Below are 6,000 nucleotides of genomic sequence, written 5' to 3'. Positions count from 1 at the left end.
CATGGCTGGGCATGGTGGCTCACGCCTGTAATCCCAGCACTTTGGAGGCTGAAGAGGGTGGATCACCTGAGGTCAGGAGTTCGAGACCAGCTTGGCCAACATGGTGAAACCCCATCTCTACTAAAATTACAAAAATCAGCCAGGCATTGCAGCGCGTGCCTGTAATCCCAGCTACTAGAGGGGCTGAGGCAGGAGGATCGCTTGAACCTGGGAGGTGGAGTTTGCAGCAAGCCGAGCCCGTGCTACTGCACTCCAGCCTGGGCAACAGAGAGAGACTCTGTCTCAAAAAAAAAAAAAAAAAAAAAAAAAAAATTAGCCAGGCATGGTGGTGCATGCTTATAGTTCCAGCTACTCAGAAGGCTGAGGCAGGAGGATTGCTTGAGCCCAGGAATTCAAGGCTGCAGTGAGTTATGATTGAACCACTGCACTCCAGCCTGGGTGACAGAGTGAGACCCTGTCTCATTCACACACAAACACACACACAAACACAAAGTAATAAATTAGTCCAAACTCTCCTCCCTACCTCTTTTGAATTTCAGGGTTAAGACTCAGAAAGTTTCACCAACATGCCCAAGGTCATGCAGCTAGTAAATGCTGGAGAGCCAAAACTAGAACGTGGGATCTTCAGGCTATGACACCACTACTTGATGCTGTAGGGAAATAAGAACATAGGCTGGACATGGTGGCTTCATGTGTGTAATCCCAGCACTTTGGGGAGGCCAAGATGGAAAGATTGCTTAAGCACAGGAGTTCAAGACCAGCCTGGGCAACACAAGAATACCCCATCTCTATTTCCTTTTTAATTAAAAATTATTTTAGAAAAGAAAAAAAAGAGGAAATATTCTGTGTGTAGGGCCATCATTGTTGCAATTGCTATTTAGCTTTTATACAACGACTGATGGTTCATTTTTGAGCTTGTAGTCAACAAGATGTTCCAGTATTTTTTCACTTGCAATACTAGTAAATCCAAGTCTCATCATTCTGTTTTTATGCAGCAGTTATGTTTTTCAAGCACACATACTCAGCTTTAAATTCCTTCTTGGCTCAGCCTTTTTAGATCTCCTGAAATGTGCATTCTGTCATTCAGCCGTTCATCCATCAAGCCCTCCCTGTTTTGTATTATCTGCAGATTTGACAAGCATGCTTCCTCCATGCTTGTTCATGCCAAGTCATTCATAAAAAGGCTTAACAGTAAAGGGTCATAGAGGCCTTTGACAAATTGCTAGAAATTTCTATTTCAACCTTTGCATAATCTCAGCTTCCAATAAACTGTGCTATCATCCAGCCCTCCTTCTTCATGAAGATTTGTCAAATGCCACCATTTTCTTGATCTACCACAGTAGTAAGAACAGTAATGAATAATAAAAACTATCATTTATTGAGTGGCCAGATCAAGCTTTAAGTGTGTGTGTGTGTTTGGGGTTTTTTTGAGACAGGGTCTTGCTTGCTCTATCACCTAGGCTGGAGTGCAGTGGCACAGTCATGGCTCATTGCAGCCTGAACCTCCTAGGCTCAAGCAATCCTCTCGCCTCAGCTTCCCAAGTAGCTATGACTACAAGTGCATGCCACCACACCCAGCTAATTTTTAAAATTTTTTTATAGAGGCTGGACATGGTGGCTCTTGCCTGTAATCCCAGCACTTTGGGAGGCCGAGGCAGGTGGATCACTTGGGATCAGAGTTTGAGGCCAGCCTGGCCAACATGGTGAAGCCCCCTCTCTACTAAAAATACAAATATTAGCTGGGTGTGGTGGTGCATGTCTGTAATCACAGCTACTTGGGAGGGTGAGGCACAAGAATCGCTTGAACCTGGGAGGGTACAGTGAGCCAAGATTGTGCCACCGCACTCCAGCCTGGCTGACAGAGCAAGGCATTGTCTCAAAAAAAAAAAAAAAAATATATATATATATATATAGATATATATATAGATAGATAGATAGATATTTTGTAGAGACAGCGTGTTAGTGTGTTGCTCAGGCTGCTCTTGAACTCCTGGCCTCAATCCATCCTACGGCCTTGTCCTCCCAAAGTGGTGGGATTATAGGTGTGAGCCATCACACCTAGCCTTGATAGATTACTTTTAACTTAGTCCCCTCAAAAACTTTCTAAGTATTATTGTTTTAATTTTTATTATGGGAGAAGGATTGAGGACCTGTAATGCCTACATGAGTGTGGTCTAGTTTTAGCTAACCACGTTTGTTTTTCCAAATATTGTTGGCTGCCTTTTCTTTTAATGACCACTGGGAAAGCAGAAAGAGAAGTATGCCTGGAGAAGTTGTAGAGAAAGTAGTAGCTGCTTTTTTTGTTTTGTTTTGTTTTTGTTGTTTTCAGGGAGTTAAGAGGTGAAGGAAATGATGTAGATTCCTACGGGAAGAATTTTAGGGAAGGAGTCAGGTTCGATTTTTTGCTCTGTTGCCAAGGCTGGAGTACAGTGGTGCAATCACGGCTCACTGCAGCCTTGACCTCCTGGGCTCAAGTGATCCTCCCACCTCAGCCTCCCTGGTAGCTGAGACTATGGGTGCCCACCATCATACATAGCTTTTTTTTTTCTTTCCGAGACAGAGTTTCACTCTTGTTTCCTAGGCTGGAGTGCAATGGCATAACCTTGGCTCACTGCAACCTCTGCCTCCTGGGTTCAAGGGATTCTCCTGCCTCAGCCTCCCAAGTAGCTGGGATTACAGACACCCGCCACTAGGCCTGGCTAATTTTAGTATTTTTAGTAGAGACATGGTTTCACCATGTTGGCCAGGCTGCTCTCAAACTCCTGACCTCAGGTGATCCACCTGCCTTGGCCTCCCAAAGTGCTGGGATTACAGGTGTGAACCACCGTGCCTGGCCTAATTTTTGTATTTTTGGAAGAGACGGGGCCTTCCTATGTTAACCAGGCTGGTCTTAAACTCCTGGGCTCAAGTGATCCTCCTGCCTTAGCCTCCCTAGTGCTGGGACTACATGCACCCACCATCATTCCTGGCTAATTGTTGTATTTTTTGTAGAGATGGGGTTTTCCTATGTCGCCCAGGCTGGTCTGGAACTCCTGGGCTCAAGCGATCTGCCCACTTTGACCTCCCAAAGTGCTGGGAATACAGGTGTAAGCCACTGCACCCAGCCAGACCCAGGTTATAGAAGATGATTTTTATGAATATTTTGCTTTGTTATGTATAATATAATCCCCATTATTTATTAATGCCTCCAAAGTTGGGGTTTTTGTTGTTACTGTTTTGTAATGAGACCATGTGTGAAACTGGTCTCAAGGAAGGCCCTGGGGGAGAGAGAGCTAACCCCAAAGTAGCTCCACTAAATTTGCATTACAGGAGGGTCTCAGAGAATTTGGTGTCCAAGTGTCACTTTTGGAGTGGTGGAACTGGAATTGGAATTCAGCCTCAGCTGACTCCAAGGCCCATACTTGACCCTGCAGGTGTCAGACCAAGGAAAGTAGGATTCCTATCAGGAAGAAAGAATGCTTAGTTTAGGTCCACTTATTTTTTAGTGAATTTATGCTGTGCCTTGTTTTTGCCACTTTTCTAAAGATTCACAAACCATTTGTCTAATTATCCATTCCAGAATTTTGCCAAAGAAAAATGTGCTCAGAGACTTATAGGTTCTTCTTTTAGAAAACAAGGAGATTAGTCCATCTTCAAACTTCTGGCACCTCTCCTGTCCCCAGTAAAGCTACCACCACATTTCACATTCTTTCGGTAAGACAGAGAATGAAGTTGTGTGAAGGGGCTGGATGCTCTCCTACTTCCTCATCTGCCTTGCACGTAAATTTTTTCTTTACCATGTAGGTCCTACTCCTTCTAATTTGAGGATAATTCTCTGTAACGGAAAAATGATGGAAAAGTAGGAGTTGATTGAGTCTGCTTTTTCCTCTCTCATCTGTTATCATTATACCTTCTGTTCCTTGTTCTTCTTGCTCAGAACATTGACTTTCCTGAAACTGCCATCACATATTAGTGTTACTAAACACTTTTATTACAAGTTAATATTTTTATGACAGGTGCTTTGAGCTAAAAAAAAGAAAAAAGAAAAAAAAAAGAAAAGAAAACCAAGTTAGTATTTTTGGACTAACCTATTACAATGCATCACAGACAGTTTAATACAAAATCTTGCTTTTCAAAATGTCTTACCTATTTCAATGCATTTTTATAGCTGTTCCTTTATGTAACAAGTAACTGCAATTCACAAAATATCCTATTTATAATATTTCATCTAAAATGTAGAGTTTCAGGCAGTAATTCAACCAATTTACTGCTAAAATAGAGGCCTTATAAAATGGTAGGAACAGAAAGTGAGTTCTATCTCTTAGAAAATACAAAATGATAATGCAGGAAAAAGAAGAGATACTACACTAATAGAAATTTTTAGACCATTTTTTCCTCTTCCAAGTTATTCATTCTCTCTGAGGAGGTGAACTAGCCTTACATTTTAATACTTGATTTGAATTTCTATATATTCTTTATTTTAAAAAGATATTTGCATCATTTTGTATTTTCCTGAATGGCTAGCAAGAAACCCTCTTCAAAGTAAGTGGTTAAATTCTATGTTCAGTTGCTTCATTTGTGTGATTTTGAACCTCAAAAGAGGTGACTCAGAGCTTACTCTTTGGGTGAATTTCTTACAAGTCAGCCACTGCAAAGTTTATGCTTGGCATTTTCAGCATTCCATCTCTTCTCTGTCCTTCCTAAGCTCTCTTTATGTGGCAGGATTTTCAGTTCAGTTCAATAAACATTTCCATAACAGCACTGTCCTTTGCATTAGATTGTGACTGGCGTCAGTCCCAGCCTTTAAGGTGCTCAGAGCCTAGTTGTGAAGACAGCCATGTCAATACGTAACACAACAGTGTGTGATGTATGAAACAAATGAACTATGTGCAAGGTCATGAAATAGTGCAGAGGAGGATATTCTCACTGTGAGGTTCAAGAAAGTGTCACAGAACACCAGCAAGTGGTTGCAGGCACCAGATTTGAAAGGATGAATAGGTATGCAGCAAGAAGTCAAGGTGGAAAGGACATTCCAGGCAGCAGAACACCATGTACAAGAGCATGATGTGTGCAGGAAACAAAGAGATTTACAATGTTGCAGTGCAATGCATAAGGTGGAGAATGGGATTCAGATGTAAAGGAATTTGAACTTTGTCCTGTCCTGCAGAGGGTTTTAAATGGGGAAATGACATAGTTAGAGAAAGATCTCAGAAAGAACACCCTGGCAACAACACACAGGATGATTTGTGAAGAGCTGACTCTAGGCAGAACCACCAATTAAGAGATTATTTTATTAGTCTAGGCAGTGATCTAAGAATTGGTACTGAAAAAGAGAGAATGCCAAAACTTAAGCTGACTTAGAAGTTACACTAACAGGATTCAGTGATTGTTTGGATGTGGGAAAGGGAGCTGGTAAGATGGTGTGATAGTTAATTTGGGGTCAACTTGGGTGGACTAAGGGATGCCCAGATAGCTGGTAAAACATTATTTCTGGATGTGTCTGTGAGGGTGTTTCTGGAAGAGACCAGCATTTGTATCAGTTGACTGAGTAAAGAGGGTCTGCCCTCATAAATGTGGGTGGGCATCATTCAATTCATTGGGAACCCAAATAGAATAAAAAGGTGGAAGAAGAGGCCGGGCGCGGTGGCTTACGCCTGTAATCCCAGCACTTTGGGAGGCTGAGGCAGGTGGATCACTTGAGGTCAGGAGTTCGAGACCAGGCTGACCAACATGGTGAAACCCTATCTCTACTAAAAATACAAAAATTAACTGGGTGTGGTGATGCACACCTGTAGTCCCTGCTACTCAGTAGGCTGAGACAGGAGAATTGCTTGAATCCAGGAGGCAAAGGTTGCAGGGAGCCGAGATTGTGCCATTGCACTCCAGCTTGGGTGACAGAGTGAGACTCCGTCATGCGCGCGCACACGCGCACACACACACACGTGGAATAAGGGCAAATTCACTCTCTCTCTTTTTGAGCTGGGACATTCATCTTCTCCCATGCTTAGACATTGGAGCTCC

The sequence above is a fragment of the Pan paniscus genome, chromosome 3, assembly GCF_029289425.2.
Source record: "Pan paniscus chromosome 3, NHGRI_mPanPan1-v2.0_pri, whole genome shotgun sequence".
NCBI classification, from domain to species: Eukaryota; Metazoa; Chordata; class Mammalia; order Primates; family Hominidae; genus Pan; species Pan paniscus.
Note: the sequence above shows the minus strand (reverse complement) of the source record.